General features: G+C 33.6%; 1 protein-coding gene across 1 annotated transcript in view; it reads left to right on the top strand.

Annotated features, from left to right (window-relative positions):
* MGAT4C (MGAT4 family member C) overlaps nt 1-21,446 on the top strand; it is a 1,374,466-nt gene that overhangs the window by 20,901 nt on the left and 1,332,119 nt on the right. Inside the window, exon 2 of the mRNA XM_063694191.1 lies at nt 16,967-17,014. The gene's annotated coding sequence lies outside the window, so the exon portion shown is untranslated. The remainder of the gene's footprint in view (nt 1-16,966; nt 17,015-21,446) is intronic.

Genomic DNA, 21,446 nt, shown 5'->3' with positions numbered 1-21,446 from the left:
TGAACACATTTATTAGTAATCATATTATCCCAGCAACAATAGTTTGGCTTAGAAACACCTTTGGGAAATTTTACTCATTTTCAGTTTTCTCATTTTCCCGTAATGGCTAAGCTATGCAACTTTGAATGACTATATAAAGCCTAGCATCACATTTACGTAAAATGAACAAACAAAAAACAAACAAACCTTACAGATCCCTCTATGAGTGTATTTAATTTTCCTTTCATCCAGACATATCTGATTTTCAGTTGCATTTTAGAAAGTAAATGTGTTGATTTACCATGTGCATTTGTCACCTACTCCTGGGATTTTAGTTCAAAATTATTTAAACATGTGGAGAAAATAGAACATTTATTTTACATAGGAAGAATCACTATTTAAAAACTTGAAAAGATGACTTAATTACACTTGTAAAATATTTCTTAAATGCAAAGGTCTATGGAATTCATCTCTAAAATTATGAGTATGTGTATTTTTTAAGAAAAATGAGATCAATTTTTAGCCTCAAGGTAAATGCAAGTTGACTTCGCTATTTCTTAGGCTATTAATCCATATTTTATCAAAACTATTTTATAACTAGAGCTTTAGTTTATTCTCACTGTGCTTTATGGCATTATAATGAAGTGTTTTTGAGAACTGGTAAAGCAGTCTTTCAAAAGGCAATCCAAAAACCAGCTAGACATATAATGGAAAAATAGCCCATTCACAATGGCAACAAAAGCATATTATATCTAGATATAGACATACAGGAAATATTCAAACCATATGTAAGGAAAACGATAACTTTCTCTATAACACACAAGTTTTGAAAATATAGACATATGTCTTAAAGAGGAAGACACAATAATATGCCAAATTTCTCTCAATATTTCTCTACACCCAGTGCAACAATGCAATTCCAAATACAACTCTAATAGGATTATTTGAAACTTGATTAAGTGGTTCAAAAAATCAGAATATATAATCAAAGAATATATAATCAAAGAATATATAATCGAGGTTGTAAGCAACATCTTAAGAAAGTTGGGCTGGAGCATGTTTTTTCAGAATTTCAAATATATTCAGAAACTATAGTAAAAAATAGGTGTATAATACTGATTTAAAAAATGGGCACATTAGGCTGTGTATGGTGGCTCACGCTCATAATTGCAGCACTTTGGGAGACTGAAGCTGGTGGATTGCTTGAGCCCAGGAATTTAAGACCAGCCTGGGCAACAAAGTGAGACCCCATCTCTACAAAAAAAAAAACAAAAATTAGCCAGGCATGGTGACACAAGCCTGTAGTCTCCAGCTACTCAGGAGGCTGTGAGGTGCGAGCATGTCTTCAGCATAGAAGTTTGAGGCTGCAGTGAGCCATGATCATGCCACTGCACTCCAGCCTGGGTGACAGAGTGAGTCTCTATCTCAAATACATACATACATACATACATACATACATACATACATACACACACACACACATATTAAATAAATAAGTAAATAAACCTAAAAAAAAGGCACATTAACTTATGGACCACAGTAAAGAATCAATGAATAAATATAAACGAATATAAAATTTAGTATGTAGTAAAATTTGGAAAAGGGGAATCACACATAAGTTTTCTTAAAGGAAGAAAAAAATTTTGATTCACTCTATATTTATTTCACATTTTATTTCTTAAATATCTACTACATGCCAAAACCTGCTCGATTTGCTAGAGATAGAAAAATAAAAGAAACAATATCCAAACTCTTATAGAGCTTAAATTCTGGTAGGGGAAGAGAGACAATAAATAACAAATAAATATATAGCATGTTAGGTATGCTAACATTGTTTCAATGATATGAAACAAGTATAAGGGAGGCAGAGTATGACTGCAGAGTGGGGTTGTTATTTGATAGAGGGTAACCAAAGAATTTGTTCTCCCAATTAACATTTATGCAAACTAATGAGTGTTGTCTAAAAGATTGGCAAAGATAAGAAAAAGAGACATTAGCATAAGGATATAGGGAAAGAGTTCAATATAGTTCAATGTGTTGACAGTGAAAGTGTAGATTAATGTAGTTTTTCTGCTTTGCATTTTGGTCTATATGTATAAAATTTATTTTCTCATTAAGCAGATAAAGAAGTAACAAAGATTCATACTGAAGCACTTTTTATATTCACATAAAAAGGAAGTTTCTTCAAATTCACTAACAGGTAGTGGTAAAATAAAATTATGGAATATTCAAACAATAAGGTATTTTATACCCGTGGAAAATAGCTAAAATGCTTGGTTTAATAAAAAATCATTATGCAATTGGAAGTACATTCTAACTTCATGAATATAACATTATATATCAGTATTTCTCCCTCCCATATACATAAAATTCTGGAAGGTCATTCAACAAATATTAACGTGGATTATCTAAGAGAGAAAGGATTTTATATCGTTTTTAATTTCTTTATTTTTTATTGCTAGAGTTAAAGTAAGCATATATAATTTTTATAATGGCACATAAAGTAATTTTTCTGTTTTAAAACACTTTGTAGAAAAGTTCATTCTTGTCCGAGGGCACAAAATTTCATTTAGGAGAAGTAAATTCAAGAGATCTATGTTATATCATGTTAACTACAGTTAATAACAATATATTCCATACTTGAAAATTACTGAAAGAGTAAATAAGTATTCTCACCATAAAAAAAATTACAAGTATGTGAGTTAATGCATATATTCAATAACTTGATTTGGCCATTCCATAATGTATACATGTATCAAAACATCATGCCTTACACCATAAATATATAACTTTTACTAGCCAACTAAAAATTAATTTTTAAAAGTCAAAATTCTATAATAGTTACAAGGAAGCTACTATACTGTTCATATAAGTTAATGCAATTTTAAAAATAAATTTGAAGCAGAAACTCAATGTGAAGTAGAGGGGTGAACTGATAGTAATGCTGTATTTCGCACATGACACAAAAAATGGTCACTGGCAAAGTTATATACACAAGGTATACATTGCCATTTTCTCTCCAGGTGACCTTAGGCTAGATAGGAAGAAAGGAAGATCTTCAAAGGCAATGGAGCTGCAGATATTTAAGTCAGTATAAGACAATCTATAAAGAAGAGCAATAATGTGAATAAATAAATAAAATAGGCTAAAGGAAGGCATCCCTTTTCCTTTAAATTCCTTCTCCTCCCTCCTGCCATCTCCCTACTTGAATAGGCAGGTATTGAATTAATAAATAGTAATCCCCTGAAAGAAGACTTCTCTGAGTTGTTATTGAAAAAAAAAACAGTGGTAATAAAGGTTTCTATCAATGAAACAACAAAGAGAAAAGAGAAAGATAACTGTTGAGGTTTGGTGCAATTAAGTACAGATTTTGTTTTATATTTTAAAATTCTGTAAAATATTAGTTTGTATGCAGCCTTAAATGATGTTAAACAATACTAATTAATGCCTATCCTTCCAGGGGATTATACACTATTATAAGAATTATCAAATGGAAAAGTACACTTTCTATTTTTTATGATTGCTGTAACAAAAGGTATTATGTTTATTCAAAATATAGGAATTTATAATCCCTCAGATCTGCCTCTCTGCATTTCTTTATAAATGGATATTTCAACAACTCAGAAGGTCTGCCAAGCCAGAAAGTTAAACATCATCTTTAATTCCTTTCTATCTCTTAGCCCAATGCTATGTCTACCACTAAATATATAACTTCTTTTTTTTTTTTTTTGAAAAAAATCCTTACTGTCATTACCTTAGTTCAGGTTTATTTGATTTCTCACCAAGATTACTGCCAAAACCTCAAAACATTTTCTCCTGCTTTCCTCGTCTTGTTTTCTGCAATCTGTTCAGAACTTTGTTGGTAGTGGTCTTAGGCATAAATTGGATTGTTTCACTTTGGTGCCTAGAAACACTGAATGGCATCTCCTTTGATTACAGGATAAAATCTAAAAAGGTGTAGATGACCTGTCTTCTACCCACCCTCCTACTCTCACTCCATAACCCAATATAGGCACATCTGATCATACTAAGATATTTGTAATTACTTGAGCATGTCTCTGCTGCCATGCTTTTACAGGGAATGTTTTCTCTGGCACACACTTCCTTGTTTCAACTTCTCACTAACACAGCTGCTGTTCATTTGTTTCATTTAAATAAGGTTAGTATTTATGAGTCTTTTAAAACCCAATTTCTACATGACTGCCTCTGAGAAACTTTCTGTGTAATCCAGTGTGAGATACACTCTCACAGCATGTGTACATAAAATCTGCATCATAATTCAGATCACATTGTAAATAATTGTGCATTGATTTGTCATTGTCTTCTATTTAGAGCTTTTGGTGAAATGGAATTTTTTAAGTCTTCATATTTCCTAAATCCAACACAGTGACAAGAATCAATAAATGTTGGTTGAATGTAAAATCGGGAGGTAACACTATTTATTCAAATCTATCAAACCTCATCAAATGCCTATACTTAGGCCATCAGGAGAGTTTCTGTCTCTTGTATTTTTCTTAATTTTTTTTGGTAGGAATTCATAGCATATTTTATGTTGTATGTCTGACAAAACATAACTTTATTTTTCTAAGATCATACACTAACAACTAGCTTTCAAAGGAAGTTTGTAAATAAGTGTGATCCTTATACAATGATCCCTATAAAATTCTATGGAAGTGAACATTTATTGATTCAGCAGATGCACATTGGATGTGTACTATGTGCCAGGTACTCTACTAGAGTACATGAAAAAATGTAAAATGTACATTCTGTATCCTCATGGAACTGTTGGTCTTAACTTTCCATGTGGGACAAAACCAACCAACAAACAAAAAATGTAATAAACCTTTGAAGTGTCTTTCCTGAATAGAAAGAGAAGTATGTAAAAAGCAAATAAACTTGCCTTTCACTTATGATATTTAGGCCTCTTAAGAAGATAGGTTACTATTATGCTTCTCATGCTATCTTATAACTTGGAATCATTTATGATTGTCATAGAGGTTTATGCCTGTAAGATAACTGCAATTTAGGAAAGGGGCTGGAATGAGATTTGACATGGTCTTGATGGGAAATAGGATAGGCAGGCAGATAGCAGGGAGAACAACTCTTTCGCAAAGACATACATGTGGCAAAGTGAAACAAGGAAGAGATCTACTGGACTTGAGTAGGGATTTGATGTAGCAGAAGAGGCTTAGCTCTGGAAGGGTGGGGCTAGTTAGACTGGGCAGCTTAAGGAGCTTGGAGTTTATCTTGTAAGCAGGTGAGTCAAGTGTCTTGTTTTTGCTTCTGCAAGTAACAATGTTGTAGAAAGATTGATCTGTAGGGAATTACAGGATGCATTGAAAAGAGGAAAAACTTGCTATAGTGAAAGAGGAAATAGAGGAATGCATAGAAGGTGTGGTCATGAAATAGAAGCTATGAAACACATAGAAATTTGTACTTAATTTTGCTGAGAACATACTCGAATATGTGTTTCTTTTTTATTTGACCTTTCTGTTTTTATTATTACAACCAACATATTCCACCAAGCTGGTTGTTTCAAATCTAGGAAGGCACCTAGGTGGTTTAACAAAAATGTTCATTCTTTGGAGAATTGATTTACAATTTGGAAGACTCAGCTGATATGCATGTCTTTGTCATCTTCTGGGAAGTAATAAGGAGAATAAAAGTGAGTCCATCTTCTTCAGTACTACAAATACAAACTGAAGGATTTTTTTCCTCCCAAATCCATTAGCATCAACATTTTATCACGTGATGTCCCAGAAGGAGTTGATGTGGAATAGAACTAGAATAAAAGCCAATGAATATAGGTATGAAAAACAATAGCATATAAAACAAAATGAAATAATGAATAAATGAGTCTTCTGTGAATTGTGGAAACATAGCAAAGAGGGGATTGTAGAAAGCAAGCTGTCATTTTCAATCCAGAATACACTCACATGAGGGGAATGTTCTGTCAGGTTACATAAAGATGGTTTTTCAGACAGGTATACCATTCAGGCATGAGAAGTGTATCCTGCTGAGTTATTAGGAATAGTTCCCTAGCAAGGAATACCTCCTAGTAGTGTAGGTAATGATCAATCTGTCATATTGCAACAGCATAATTTTAATCTAGTCACTGGGCCAGATTCTAGTTAGGCAGATGAGGCTACATATAAGATCATCTCCTTTATATACAGCTGTTAGAACAAAAGAGGAAATAATTTTTTAGTATCATTTCACTGCCAAGTCTCATGGTCATGCCTTTGCTCATGGTTTTCCCTCTCTAGAATGTCCTTTCTACATTTGTGTCTCTACCTGCTGTGTCTTATTTGAAGATTCATGTCAAGTACTACCTTTTGCTATGAGTGCTTACCCAACTCACTTATCTGCTCTGTTGTATGATATTTAATTCTTCCTGTTTTAGAAACACAAAGGCCTGCAGTCATTATTGTGATGTAAGGTTTCAATGATAAATTTTATTCATATCCCTGTTGGCTTGTGGAATTCCTGAATAATTATAGTTAACATAATTATTAACTATATTCTCAGAACCTAATATGGTACCTAGTAAACTACAGGTACTTAATAAATGTGTTTCAACATTTTCTGTCCCCTCTACAGTGTTGGTAATACACAAAGATGTTGGTACATACACAAAGATCTCTTGTGTAGATATGGCACACATAGAATTAATTGTCTAGCTTATCACCATCTAGAAGCAACACACGGAGACACTGTATTTAAATTAAAACTAAGCAATAATTCACCTCTGTGGATGAAGTTTATGCTCGGGAATCCTAACGTTAGTATTGCTTCTGGTTCTTGGTGGTTGGAGGATGAAGTGGTTATTTATCTCATGCTCTGTAATTCTGATTAAGAGGCATTATTTTCTTTATTAACGAGATAGCATGGACACTTAAACTCTACCTATTTTTGATAAACTCTCTCAGAAAACTGATAGATTATCCTGCTTGGATACATATAAATAATTCTCCTTTTGGTTACCAAAATTATTTTTGGTCTCATAGACTGTAATGGCAAACATGTAGTAATACAGCATTCCCATCCTAGTAGTTGGGCTGTATTTAATTCTTGGTCTGTTTCGTACTACTGTGAATCTGATATTTTAAAGATGAGTTCATAATGTAGAAAGGTTTATGATTTTAGAATCATGGAAGCTTCATTTTCGAAAGGAATTTGGAGAATTTTTACCCTAAGCATGATTACAAGACAGATGTCTCCTCCCTCTCTCTTTGGCATGCCAGACAAATGCTGCCAAGCCTCTAGAAAACAAGATAGTATTCCACTCTCAGTGATGAAAACTTAATTAGCTTGAAAGAATATTCATTGTTTTATATCATGAGTCAGATAATATATTATTAATGTTATAATGAATGTTTAATGTAGCCCATCTCCTACATATCATAGCTATTGAGACATCCAATTTCAGTATATTTTTTTTCTTCTCTTGACATGACACACGAATGCTGTGGCTAACACAGTCTAAGAAACTCAAGGAGTAATCCTTGATAGTACATTTTTTTATCACCAAAATGCTCATTGTCTGAATCCCCACGTGCCGCTTTTAAGATCAACTCCTTCTGGGCTAAATTTAGGCGGCTATGGCACGTCTAATTATTTAATCCTCTGGCATTCACATGGCCACCTCCATCAGAAATTTACCACCTCAAAGATAAAATTTAGCACCTTAACTTCTCATCAATTTCAGAATTAAAAGGAAAAAAACAATAGCTTGAGAAAAAGGAAACTGAGTTATCTAGGAAACTGAGTTCTTGTTGTCCCCTTGAGAAGGTAAGATAAAATTCCACTTCTTTTCTTTTTCTTTCCTGATGAGTCCATAGCCTGGAGAAAGGTAACATTGGTCTAATTTTTCAGTGAGGATAGTTCCAGTTGTTTAAGAATACTTCCATAGACTGAATTGATATTTACCTTCTTGTAACCTTTAGTCCTTGCTCTTTAATTCTGTTTCTTGAAACCATAGTATAATAATTAATAAAATAATAATAGACAATTTTATGACACGTTCTCTAACAATTTATTTTTGAGATCATATATTTTAGCTACTTCTGAGTACTCTTAAACATATCTTCATCTGTATACTTATCCTTTGAGATATTTGCCATTATTTCAACAGTAAAGCTGAGGAAATTGTAACCTGGAAAATTTCAGCAACGTTCACTCAACTAGAAAGTGAGCAAACCAAGTACAGATTCCAAACCTTAATGCTAATTTTTTATGAAGAATTACACAATACTGTGTTGTGCAGGTCTATTGTGCTGTTTGGAGAAGGCTCTTTGGAGGCAAGGCAAAGACCAGCTGATGAAGGGAGTCATAAATGGACAGAATATTGTTATGCTTTCTCGATAATAGCTGAAAAATTATTTTTCCTCTTTCACTAAAAATTTCCAACTAAAATTTCTAAATACATGTTACTAGATTACAGTATTCATTTTTCTCTCAGGTTTTGACCACTACCTTCTATCATTCCATCTACTTATCTAAATACTTTAATCCTACCATTCTTTTGGCCCCCATAAAAAAAAAAAAACACGCAGGTTCCTCTGACCCTATGTCTCTGTAGCTATTCAGAGCCTTTTTCATGCTCTCACAACCTTTACAATTCAGTTTGGATGCTGTAGTTCTTTCTGTGCAAATAATCTTCAATAGTCCTTTCCTCCTCTGTCCCTTAGTCCGATTCACCTGATTAAACTCTTTCTCTGGACAAACCCAACTGGATAACTGAATAGTTTTAAAGAAATTTAGTAGAATCTATGAATTTCAAATTATGTTTCAATACTGCCAGACATATCCTGTGCTTTCTCATTCTCCGAGATGACTGCGTCACATTGTTTACTTACATGAATATGTCGGACTCTCCTAGCCTCCCACTCTCTGGTTGCTTTGCTTTGTAGTTCCTAGCAAAAATGGACAGTCAGCTGAGATTCATCTATACCTCAGATAATCAAAGCCAACAATCTTATTCCACATTTTTATGTATTATAATCCTTTCTTCTTGTGTAATAGAAGTGTCCTTGTCCCGTGTAAGACCAATCTTTCCATTTGTGCTATGTATCTCAAATAAGCTTATATTATTATTGCACTATTTTTCTTAGAGTAGTAACAGCTGTTAGAAAAATAGATGCCAAAATACATAAGACAACCACATAGTAAGAGTTCAAAAGTCTTTCACATAATAGTTTAAGACCAGAGTTCCTGATTATATATAAAAGACTTATATTTATATATAAAAGGCTTTCCTTCATTTAATGATTCAAAGACTAAGTTTCCTTCTGGCTTATAGATTCAGCTTCCCTGGAGTTGTGTCATCAGAATAAAAAGGAGAGCATGGATCATAGCATACATACATATTATCTGAAAGAAAGGCAGATCAGCTTCTCTCACATTCCATGGGTGAGAACTAATGGCATAGCCATACCTGGAGGTGAAGTAGGAAGTGTAGTCTCCATCTCCAGTGGCAGGCAACTAACTAATAAGCAAAAACTATGTTTTGAAAGGAAGAGTGGAAATTCTGGGGGTTCTTTGCCATAAGAAATCATAAAGGAAATCAGAAGAGTGGAAAGTCTTGTTTCGAAATAATGAAAAATAAACCTAGAAGAGTGCTTCTTTTCCTTAAATTTTCAACAAGGTGGTAAACTGCTTTAAATGCTGTTGAGAATTTGGATAAAATGTGGAAAAGAAACTATTGAAACTAGAAGGATCTAGGTTGTCTTTAAAATTAGCAAAACTCATTCCAATGAGTGATTGAGAATATCAAATGATGTGGGCTGAGGAAAAACAAAAAGGGGATTTGCCTATTTTGCCTATTGTCAACATATACAACACTTTTGAGTATTTTTGCTATAAAGGTGAGTAAAGAAATGATTCAGAAAGTTGAAGGATGGCTTGGTTAATTTTCAGTAAGTATATAGATATATGAGTAAATGAATAAAGGAAGGTACAAATATCATCTAAATATTTCTGAATATTTTTTGAAATTGTTATAAAACATTCATTCATAGTGTTACAGCCTTACCTTACTGAAAGATTTATGGCTTTGGTGGCTATTGTTACTTTTTCATAAATAATATTTTTCTTGATTGGAATACTGGCAGCCTTCAGAAACCTGTCTTGGTGGAATGCCACTGCTTTATTCTCACTTATTACTTTCAAATAAACAGGTCTTTCACAGATAGGCTTCAATGGCATGAGTTCTAATTACTTCACATTTTAATCCAAATACAATATTTAGCATTATATTTTGGTACAACCTGAAAGTAAAAAATTTAGTTCAAATGAATCACACAATCTTTAAAAAAATCTCTTCAAGTAAAAAGGAAAATGCAGTCTAAAGAGATTTTGGTACCTTTCTATATGTATTTTTAGAAAAACAAGATGCCTATTTTATATTCTCAGTATTTACAAGAATTCCTGCATTATTTGACTCATAGTAGAGTAGATCACATAGTAATATTTTCTATTGCCAATTTCTCCCAAATACTACACTCTGTAACGTAACTTCTTGTGATTCAAAGCAAGTACATTTCTAAATATCTCAGGACCACGTTGTCAACTCCAGCTTATTCTTAGATTATTCCTTTTTGTCAGATTCCCTGGGTTCTGAGCAAGAAGCCATGCAGCCGAGAGCATACTGAGAATATGCACTGGGTCCTGTTACTACCAGCACCTCCATATGAGGCTGCATAGTTTGTGCGCTGTAAAGAGAAGCCTGTCCCTGGGAGTGGCAGGCTAAAATCCAGCTTACTCTTTGCTCATTAATCCATGTTCACTACTACAAGGCTGTATCACCTGAAGCAAGGGGCATCTTTTTCTCATTTGTTCACATACAGGAGGCTTCCGTTTATAACTCATACAAAATTGCTATGTAGATTGGTGGTGGCTCTGATACCCACTTTTTTTGAAAACAGTCCAGACAATACAAATATGTAACAGGTGTGTGAAGAGCTGTCTTTTTCCACAGCCTGCTTCTTTGTCTTTTACTTCTCATTACGTAATCTAAGAGTTAACACACATTGATATTCTACTATGTTTACTTTCCTAGACATCTTATATATATTTTTCTTTCACATTTTCTAAAACAAGCCTTCAATGTAAGTACAGTTACTTTCATTTTAAAGAAGAGTAAATTGAGATTCAGAGAGCTTCATCAACTCACCGTATACTTAATAAATAACAGAAACAGTTTCTGAGCCTGTAACCCTGAAGCCAAAGCTCATTTCCTTTTCAGTATGCATTTTAATATTTATCATATTGGCTATAGAATTGCTTATCATTGGAGAACTATTTACAATATGTTCTTTGAAATATTTCAACCATGCTAAAGCCTCACAATAACAACACAAGCAGAGAAGGCAGGTATTAACACCTTAATTCCACAGAGGAGAATGCTGAAGCTTAGAAAGGTGAAATGACTTGCCTTTGGCCACAGCCTCTAATTGATAACAGTAGCGTAAGTCCATATGTTCAGATTAAATTTCTCTTGCTCTGTCCCTCTTGACTATACATACCTTGTTGAATAAATTATTTAAATTGTATATAAGATGAAAAAAAGCCTTTGACATCTTTACTTCTAAACAAGACAGTATAACTAGACCAATTTAACCTCCTGCTTGAAACAACTTAAAAACTGAATCAAGTATATATAAAAACAATCTTTAAGAGATCAAGCTACAAAGGGTAGTTAATCCTGAGAGATAGAAAACAGATAATATGAGCGCTTCAATTTCCCCAGCTCACTGTCTTGAGAGAATTTCCATACTTCTGCCCAAAGACAGGAAACCCAGGCAGAGGTTAACTATCATCCTGAATCAAGGAGATGGAACAAGGAGTCTGGAAGGTCAAGGTGACTAGAGTTTACAGGGTACACTGAAGATCTTCAGTGGATCTCCGCCAGTCTCCAACCAAACATTGATCAGTGCATGCATATGAAGAGGCTACTACAGGATGAGAAAGAACCAACAGGACAGAATGAATAATCCCTAAAGTTTATGCAGTGCTAGAAAGATTTCATTTTACCACCAGTCAGAATGGAAGACCTTATATTGTGTAGAGTATTGGATAGAATTCTGAGAAAGGTTTTGCTTCAGTAGCAGTGAGAGAGATGAAGAAATAATTAACCATAGACTAAATTCTGCCTGGTTCCACTTAAGAAAGGTTAATATTTGGGGCCAAAAGGATAAAATTGTTCATAATTAATTAAACAACTTTCCAGAATGTATTATATTAGTCAGTTTTCACACTGCTATAAATATACTACCTGAGACTAGGTAATTTATAAATAAAAGAGGTTTAATTGACTCACAGTTCCACATGGCTGGGGAGGCCTCAGGAAACTTACATTTATGGTGGGAGGTGTAGGAAAAGCAAACACTTTCTTCACAAGGCAGCAGGAGAGACAGTGCACAGGGAAAACTGCCACTTTTAAAACCATCAGATTTCATGAGATCTCCCTTACTATCATGAGAACAATATGGGGGAAGCCGCCTAATGATCCAATTACCTCCCACCAGGTCCCTCCCTTGATACGTGGGGATTACAATTTGAGATGAGATTTGGGTGGGGACACAGGACCAAACCATATCATAGAATAAAGCACAATTATGTATAAAAATAAAAATGTATTCAGCACACAAAGTAAAGCGTTCATCAGGTATACAAAGAAACAGGAAGATATGTCTCATAATAAAAGCAATAATTAATCAATTAAAACAGGCCCCAAAATGTCATAGATGATAGGATTAGTAGAAAAGGACATTTGAGCAGTTTTCATCTTATACCTTATGTTAAAAAAAAAACTGTGTTTCATATTGAACATGAAAGATTTCATAAAAGACCCAGATCAAACTTCTACAGATGAAAAGTACATGTCTGAGGTGAAAAAAAGTATACTGGGGGTTGGGATTAAATGTAGATTAGATACCGCAGAAGAAAAAATAGCTAATCTGAAAACACAAAAATGCCATCTATCCAAAATAAAACAGGAAAAAAAAAAAAAGAAAAATGAAGTATCTGTAAGGCAACTTAAAGTTTCCTACTTTAAGGCTGAGACCAAAAAAAGAAAGAGAAACAAAGATATTCAAATAACCCTGCTGTATGCTATATCACATATTAGATTGGCTTCTTCAATATGCACTTCAAACCCTTGTGTATGTGTTTTATTGTATGCTGCAAGTGGAAAGTTAAAAATCACATACCTTATGGTGGTTTGCAGCTACGACTGTAAATATGAATTAGCCTCTGCCAGTTAGATACATTTGTTCAAGGCCATTAGAACTAAGAATAGTGCATTCCTAGAAAGTTACATGGACTGTGGCTTTCTGATACCTAGTTTTACTACTGGTTGTAGATATAATGCTTCCTTGGCAGGATTGGTTCTATTGTATTTAACAGAATTACCAAAGTGTAATTGATATACATACAATAAAGTATACAATTTGAGATACGTATGTATGTATCCATATGCATATATCCATGAAGCCATAATCACAACCAAGATAATGAGCACATCCATTATCTCATTAATGATAAACCCTGAAAAGTTTATCATTGCTGCTTTGTAATCCCTCCCTCCTGCTATTGTCCACTATTGTCCATCTCCCATCCCCAGGCCACTATTTATCTGCTTTCCATCACAATAGAAGAATTTTCATTAGCTTAAAATGTATACTATTTGTCAGTTTTGGCTTTTGTTGCCATTGCTTTTGGTGTTTTAGACGTGAAGTCCTTGCCCATGCCTATGTCCTGAATGGTAATGCCTAGGTTTTCTTCTAGGGTTTTTATGGTTTTAGGTCTAACGTTTAAGTCTTTAATCTATCTTGAATTAATTTTTGTATAAGGTGTAAGGAAGGGATCCAGTTTCAGCTTTCTACATATGGCTAGCCAGTTTTCCCAACACTATTTATTAAATAGGGAATCCTTTCCCCATTGCTTGTGTTTGTCAGGTTTGTCAAAGATCAGATAGTTGTAGATAAGTGGCATTATTTCTGAGGGCTCTGTTCTGTTCCATTGATCTATATCTCTGTTTTGGTACCAGTACCATGCTGTTTTGGTTACTGTAGCCTTGTAGTATAGTTTGAAGTCAGGTAGCATGATGCCTCCAGCTTTGTTCTTTTGGCTTAGGATTGACTTGGCGATGCGGGCTCTTTTTTGGTTCCATATGAACTTTAACGTAGTTTTTTTCCAATTCTGTGAAGAAAGTCATTGGTAGCTTGATGGGGCTGGCATTGAATCTATAAATTACCTTGGGCAGTATGGCCATTTTCACGATATTGATTCTTCCTACCCATGAGCATGGAATGTTCTTCCATTTGTTTGTATCCTCTTTTATTTTGTTGAGCAGTGGTTTGTAGTTCTCCTTGAAGAGGTCTTTCATGTCCCTTGTAAGTTGGATTCCTAAGTATTTTCTTCTCTTTGAAGCAATTGTGAATGGGAGTTCACTCATGATTTAGCTCTCTGTTTGTCTGTTATTGGTGTATAAGAATGCTTGTGATTTTTGGACATTGATTTTATATCCTGAGAGTTTGCTGAAGTTGCTTATCAGCTTAAGGAGATTTTGGGCTGAGACAATGGGGTTTTCTAGATATACAATCATGACAAATGGGATCTAATTAAACTAAAGAGCTTCTGCACAGCAAAAGAAACTACCATCAGAGTGAACAGGCAACCTACAAAATGGGAGAAAATTTTCGCAACCTACTCATCTGACAAAGGGCTAATATCCAGAATCTACAGTGAACTCAAGCAAATTTACAAGAAAAAAAACAACCCCATCAAAAAGTGGGCAAAGGATATGAACAGACACTTCTCAAAAGAAGACATTTATGCAGCCAAAAGACACATGAAAAAATGCTCATCATCACTGGCCATCAGAGAAATGCAAATCAAAACCACAATGAGATACCATCTCATACCGGTTAGAATGGCAATCATTAAAAAGTCAGGAAACAACAGGTGCTGGAGAGGGTGTAGAGAAATGGGAACACTTTTACACTGTTGGTGGGACTGTAAACTAGTTCAACCATTGTGGAAGTCAGTGTGGCGATTCCTCAGGGATCTAGAACTAGAAATACCATTTGACCCAGCCATCCCATTACTGGGTATATACCCGAAGGACTATAAATCATGCTGCTATAAAGACACATGCACACGTATGTTTATTGCAGCACTATTCACAATAGCAAAGACTTATAACCAACCCAAATGTCTAACAAGGATAGACTGGATTAAGAAAATGTGGCACATATACACCATGGAATACTATGCAGCCATAAAAAATGATGAGTTCATGTCCTTTGTAGGGACATGGATGAAATTGGAAATCATCATTCTCAGTAAACTATTGCAAGGACAAAAAACCAAACACCGCATGTTCTCACTCATAAATGGGAATTGAACAATGAGAACACATGGACACAGGAGGGGGAACATCACACTCTGGGGCCTGTTGTGGGGTGGGGGGAGCGGGGAGGGATAGCATTAGGAGATATACCTAATGCTAAATGACGAGTTAATGGGTGCAGCACACCAGCATGGCACATGTATACATATGTAACTAACCTGCACATTGTGCACATGTACCCTAAAACTTAAAAGTATAATAATAATAAAAGAAAAGTATGCCAGTGGAAACTTACAATTTGTGGTGTTTTTTCTGGCTTTTTAAACAATTATTCTGAGATTCATTTATGTTACTGCATGATATTAGTTCATCCCTTTTTATCACTGAATTATATACCATTGGGCAGATATACCACGGGTTGCTTATCCAATCACTTGTTGATGAATAGTTGCATCATTTTCATCTTGTAGCAATTGCAAGTAAAGCTGTTATGAGCATTTATGTGCCAGTATTTGCATAACTATTTTGCGGTCATTTGTCCTGAGTAAATACTTGGGAATTGAGTGGCTAAATCATAAGATAGTTGTATGTTTAATGTTTAAAGAAACTTCTAAACTGTTTTCCAAGTGATTGTACCATTTTACATTCATACCAAAAATTTGTGAGACTTCCAGTTACTCTATATCCTTACCACCATTTTATTATTTTATTGGCTAAGCTATTACTGTCTAACCATTCTAGTAGTTGTAGTGGGATCTCAATTTAGTTTCAGTTTGAATTTCTCTAATGACTGATGATGTTGCACATCTTTTTAGGTAGTTATATGCAATCCACATGTTTTACTTGGAAGAGTATTGTGCCAAATTTTTGCTTATTTAAGAAACTATTTTCTTACTCAGTTTTGTGAGTTCTTACATATTCTGAATAATGTACTTTATTAGATATGTTTGGCAGTACTTCGTGGATTGTATTTAATTCTTTTTTGACAGAGATGTTCAAAAAGTAGAAATGTTTAATAAAGTTAAATTTATCAATTACTTTTTTAAAATTAATTTTGCACTTGGTGTCTTATCTGTGAAATCTTTGTATAACCCAGGATTCAGAACTTTTGGCCATGCCGCATTGTTTTGATTATTATAGCTTTATAGTAAGTTTTGAAATTGAGTAGTTTGTGCCTCTGATTTTTTTCTTTTTCTACATTATTTTGGCTATTCTATATCTTTTACATATCCATATGAGTTTAAGAATATGTTTGTCATTTTCTACCAAAAATAAAAAAGCATGCTATAATAAGTTTTGATAAAGATTGGGTTTCCCCTATAGATCACTTTCAGGAGAATTGACATTTTAAAAATGTTGTCCTTCCACCATATTCATGAAGTGTCTCTCAATTTGTTTAGTATTTCTTAAACTTCTCTTAGCCATATTTTGTAGTTTTTATGTACAAGTCTTACAGATCACTCTGATTTATCCTTAAATATTTCATAATTTTGATGCTACTATAAATTGCATTATTTGTTAATTTCATAATTGTTAGCAATAATTGTTGCTAGTATATCAAAATAAAATCAACCTTTATATATTGATTGTGTATAATAAAAACCTACTAAACTCACTTTATGATTTTTATAGGTTTTTGGTTGATTCCATGAGATATCTACAAGGCAGATCATTTGATTTGTGAGTAAGGACAAATAAAATTTGCCCTTCTCTTATTTCTGTCTAATCTGAATGCTTTTATTTCTCTTTCTTGCCTGTTTGCATTAATTATAGCATCCAGAAATATGTTGACTAGAAATAATGAAAGCAGATTATCTTTTTGTCTTGTTGCTGATCTTCGCAACAAGATCAACGACATTCAGTCTGTCACCTTTAAATATGATATTAGCTGTAGGGTTTTCACAGATACTGTTTATCAGGTTAAGAGAATTACCTTTCATTTCTATATCTCTAAATGTTCTTATCCAGAATGAATGGGGGCTGGGTGCAGTGGCTCACGCCTGTAATCCCAGCACTTTGGTAGGCTCAGGCATGTGGATTACTTGAGGTCAGGAGTTTGAGACCAGCCTGGCCAACATGGCGAAACCCTGTCTCTATTAGAAATACTAAAATTAGTTGAGTGTGATGGTGGGCACCTCTAGTCTCAACTACTCGGGCAGCTGAGGCAGGAGAATCGCTTGAATATGGGAGGTGAAGGTTTCAGTGAGCCTGATTTATGCTTCTGCATTCCATCCTGGGCAACAGAGCAAGAACCTGTCTCAAAAAAAAAAAAAATGTGGATTTTGTTACTTTGATTATTCTACTTCCTTTATATTTCCACATGAGTTTAAGAATCAGTTTGTCATTTAACAAAAAAGTTTTGAAACCCTATTAATAGGTGTACACATATTTAGGATTATTAAGCCTTTCTTTAGAAATGACTTCTTTATCATTATAAAATCACCTGTTTATTCCTAGTAATATTATGTACAATTACTGTGATATCTAATTTCTCTGATAACAATATAGCCAATCCAGCTTTCCTTTGATTACGTTTGTTAACAAGCTATATTTTTTGTATCATTTTACATACAACTAGTTTTTGTTTCTACATTTCAAATGCATTTCTTGTGGGCAGAATATAGATATGTTTCACTTTTTATTCAATCTGACAATCTCTGTCTCTTACATGGTGTACTTGGACCATATACATTTTGTGTAAATATTGATATGGTTAGATTTAATCCTATTGTCTCCCTATTTCTTTTCTATTTGTCTCAACTATTTTTTTTTGTTTCTTTTTCCACTATTTTTGACTTCTTTTGGATTAGCTAAGTATTTTCTTATGATTATATTTAATCTCATTGTTTGGCTTATACATAACTTTCGTTACTTTAGTGGTTGCTTTAAACTTTATGGTATATATCCTTGTCTTGTTACATTATACTGTTATATGATATTAAATGATTATACATATCATTTAAGAACCTAAAAATAGTGTATTTCCATTTATTTCTACAACATTTTTGCTGTTTTATCTTTAATTATAAATTTATAGTAAAGCTTCCAATACATGCTTATTATTTTTGTTTACTCAATTATCTTTTGAAAATATTTAAGTAAAAAATATTTTCCATATTTAATTTCATAGTTTCCATTTTTTATGCTTATAATTTTCTGTGTTCATTCGTATTTCCATCTAATACTATTTTTCTTTTGACTAAGCAATTTTCTTTTACATTTTTTATAGTATGGAGTTGCTGATGATAGATTCTTTCAACTACTATATATCTTAGAAAGCATTTATTCCCTTATTTTCTGAAAGATACTTTCACTAGGTATAGCATTCTAAATTGATTTTTTTCTTTCAGTACTTAAATAATGTTGCTTCACTGTTTTCTCACTTACATTGTTTTTGATGAGAAATCTGTTGTCATTGGCATTGTTTCTCTGTATATACTGTGCCTTTTTTTCAGAGATTTTCTTTTCAAATTTTGAAGATTTTCCCTTTATCCTTTGTTTTAATAAGTCAATATGGTATATCTTGCTATAATTTTCTTTGTGTTTATTCACTTAAGGTCTGTTGAACTTTTTGGATCTTTATATTTACAGTTTTCATAAACTTCAAGAATTTTAGCCATTGTTTCTTCTACTAATTTTACTGACCCTCTCCAGCTCTTTTCAGAAATTCTTATCACACCTATAGTAGACTGCTTGAAGTTGTCCTGCAACTCAGTGATGTGTTAATTTTTAAATTTGTTTCCTCTGTGTACCCATTTTGCTTCATTTCCACTGTGGCATGTTCAAGTTTATTAATCTTCTTTTCTGCTATGTTTACATAGCTGTTAATCAAGTCCATTTTTTAAATCTCACAGTGTAATTGTCATTGGTAAAATTTCTATTAGGTTCCTTTCTGTATATTCTATGTGTTTTCTTTCTGTAAGAGCACATGGAATACAGTTATAGCAATTTTTTAATGCAATTACTTGATAATTCTAACATCTGTGCCATTGTCGTTTTTGATGGATTGATATTTCTCCTCATGATGGGCCATATTTTCCTGATTCTTTGCATACTGATAATTTTGATTCAGATGCATTTACATTGTGAAATTTATCTTGTTGGTTGCTAGATATTTGTGTACGTATTTATATTTTCTTCATTTGAATCATTCCTTTAGTATTTGTTATTTAGAATTAGTCATTTTTGGCCTAGTGCAATCTTTCCACACTACTGCAGTAAGAGCCTCTGAGTGCTTTACCCAATATCCAGTGTATTATATTGTTTTTCCACTCTGGCTGATGGGCACTGTTAGTATTCTTAATTTTGAGTTAACATCTTCTCTAGCCTTTTCATATATTTTTTTTTCTAGCTTAACTTTGGGTAGTTTTCTCACATGAAGGGGCTGACAAGTGCTATGAGAAATACCTGTGGTGACATTTCACAGATCTATGCAGTGTTCTCTCTGTGCAGCAATTTTTGCTGTGTTATTCTTTCTCATCAACTATGGCTATCTTAATTTCCTTGCATTCTCAGCTCTGTCTCTTCAAATCTGGGATTCATCTCTCCCTGCCCCAGAGAGTGGCTGGAAAACTCTCTCTAGTCAGTAAGTTGGGACAATCATAGGGCTCATTTGGTTTGTTCTTATCTTTCAGGAATCACTGTCTTTCATCTTCTGTCCAGTATCTTGAAAGTCATTCTTTTGTAGAATGCTGTTCATATTAGTGCTTCAGGCTGAAATACAAATTTAGTGCTTGTTACTCTAACTAGATTTGAAACAGAATTCACTTGCATTTTTTAAAAATCATTTATTGATGCCTGGACTTGAGTCTTCTTCTCCTGCCTCTGCTAGCATATTGTAAGGAACTGATTTCCCTGTTAAATCATTTTCTGCTTAAATTAGATAAAGTAATTTCTAATAACTACAGTGGAATATTGACTAATACAGATATTATCTTAAAAAAGTTCATTTTTATGTGACATCAAAAGTGCTTCCCATCACATCACTGCACATACATATTCATCCTCTTTTCCACTACATTAGGTAAAGGTCTTCGTATTAGTCAGCTAGGGCTGCCGTAAGAAAACATCACAGACTGGGTGACTTAAACAACAGAAACTTATTTCTCACAGTTCTGGATGCCGGAAGTCCAAGATTAAAGTGTTGGCTTGCTCTGTTTCTACCACAGTCTCTCTCCTTCACTTGTAGGTGAGCATCTTTTTACTGTGTCTTCACATGACTCTCTATGTGTGTACATCTCTGCTGTCTCTTCCTTTTAAAGACATCAGTAATAGTGAATTAAAGCCCTGCCTTTATTACCTCATTTGACCTTATTTACCTTCTTGAGGCCTTATCTCCAAATACAGTCACATTAGGGGTTAGGGATTCAACATATAAGTGAGAAGAGGAGGACAATTCAGTATTTAATAATTTTATTATTAAGTTCTAGTTATATGTCTTAGTTACATTTGTTAAAAATTTATTTTCCCAACTCTCACATACACTATATATTTTAAACTTATTTATATAAAGCAATTTTACATTATTATAGCAATATGTATTGGTGTGTCACCTATCTTTATATTGGCAAATATATTTTTTTTTTACAAAGCTCCAATTTTTGTACCATAGAAGCGATGCAGGACTTTGCAATTAAAAAGATAATAATGTTATTTCTGTAACTCAGAAACAGAAAATCAAATACCACATATTCTCACTTACAAGTAGGAGCTGAACAATAGGTACACGTGAGCATAAAGAAGGATATAATAGACACTGGTTCCTCCTAAAGCAAGGGAGGGTGGGAAGGGGTAGGATTGAAAATTTACCTGTTGGGTACAATGTTTACTATTTGGGTGATTAGTTCATTAGAAGCCTACACTTTATCACTACACAATATATCCACATAACAAACCTGCATATGTACCACTTGAGCCTAAAAAATTATAAAACAAAAGACTCGTGCGCGCGCACGCACACACACACACACACACACACAAAAGAATTTTATTTCTGGTTTCATCTTTTTGAAACACAAGCTCTGAAATCAGAAAGAAGGGTACTAGACTCTTGGCCATGCCATTTAGTAATAACTTGTGGCTCTAACGCATTCACCTTTTTTAAATCCTCAAA

The sequence above is a fragment of the Gorilla gorilla genome, chromosome 10 (genome assembly GCF_029281585.2).
Source record: "Gorilla gorilla gorilla isolate KB3781 chromosome 10, NHGRI_mGorGor1-v2.1_pri, whole genome shotgun sequence".
NCBI classification, from domain to species: Eukaryota; Metazoa; Chordata; class Mammalia; order Primates; family Hominidae; genus Gorilla; species Gorilla gorilla.
This window is presented reverse-complemented; position numbering and strand designations above follow the sequence as displayed.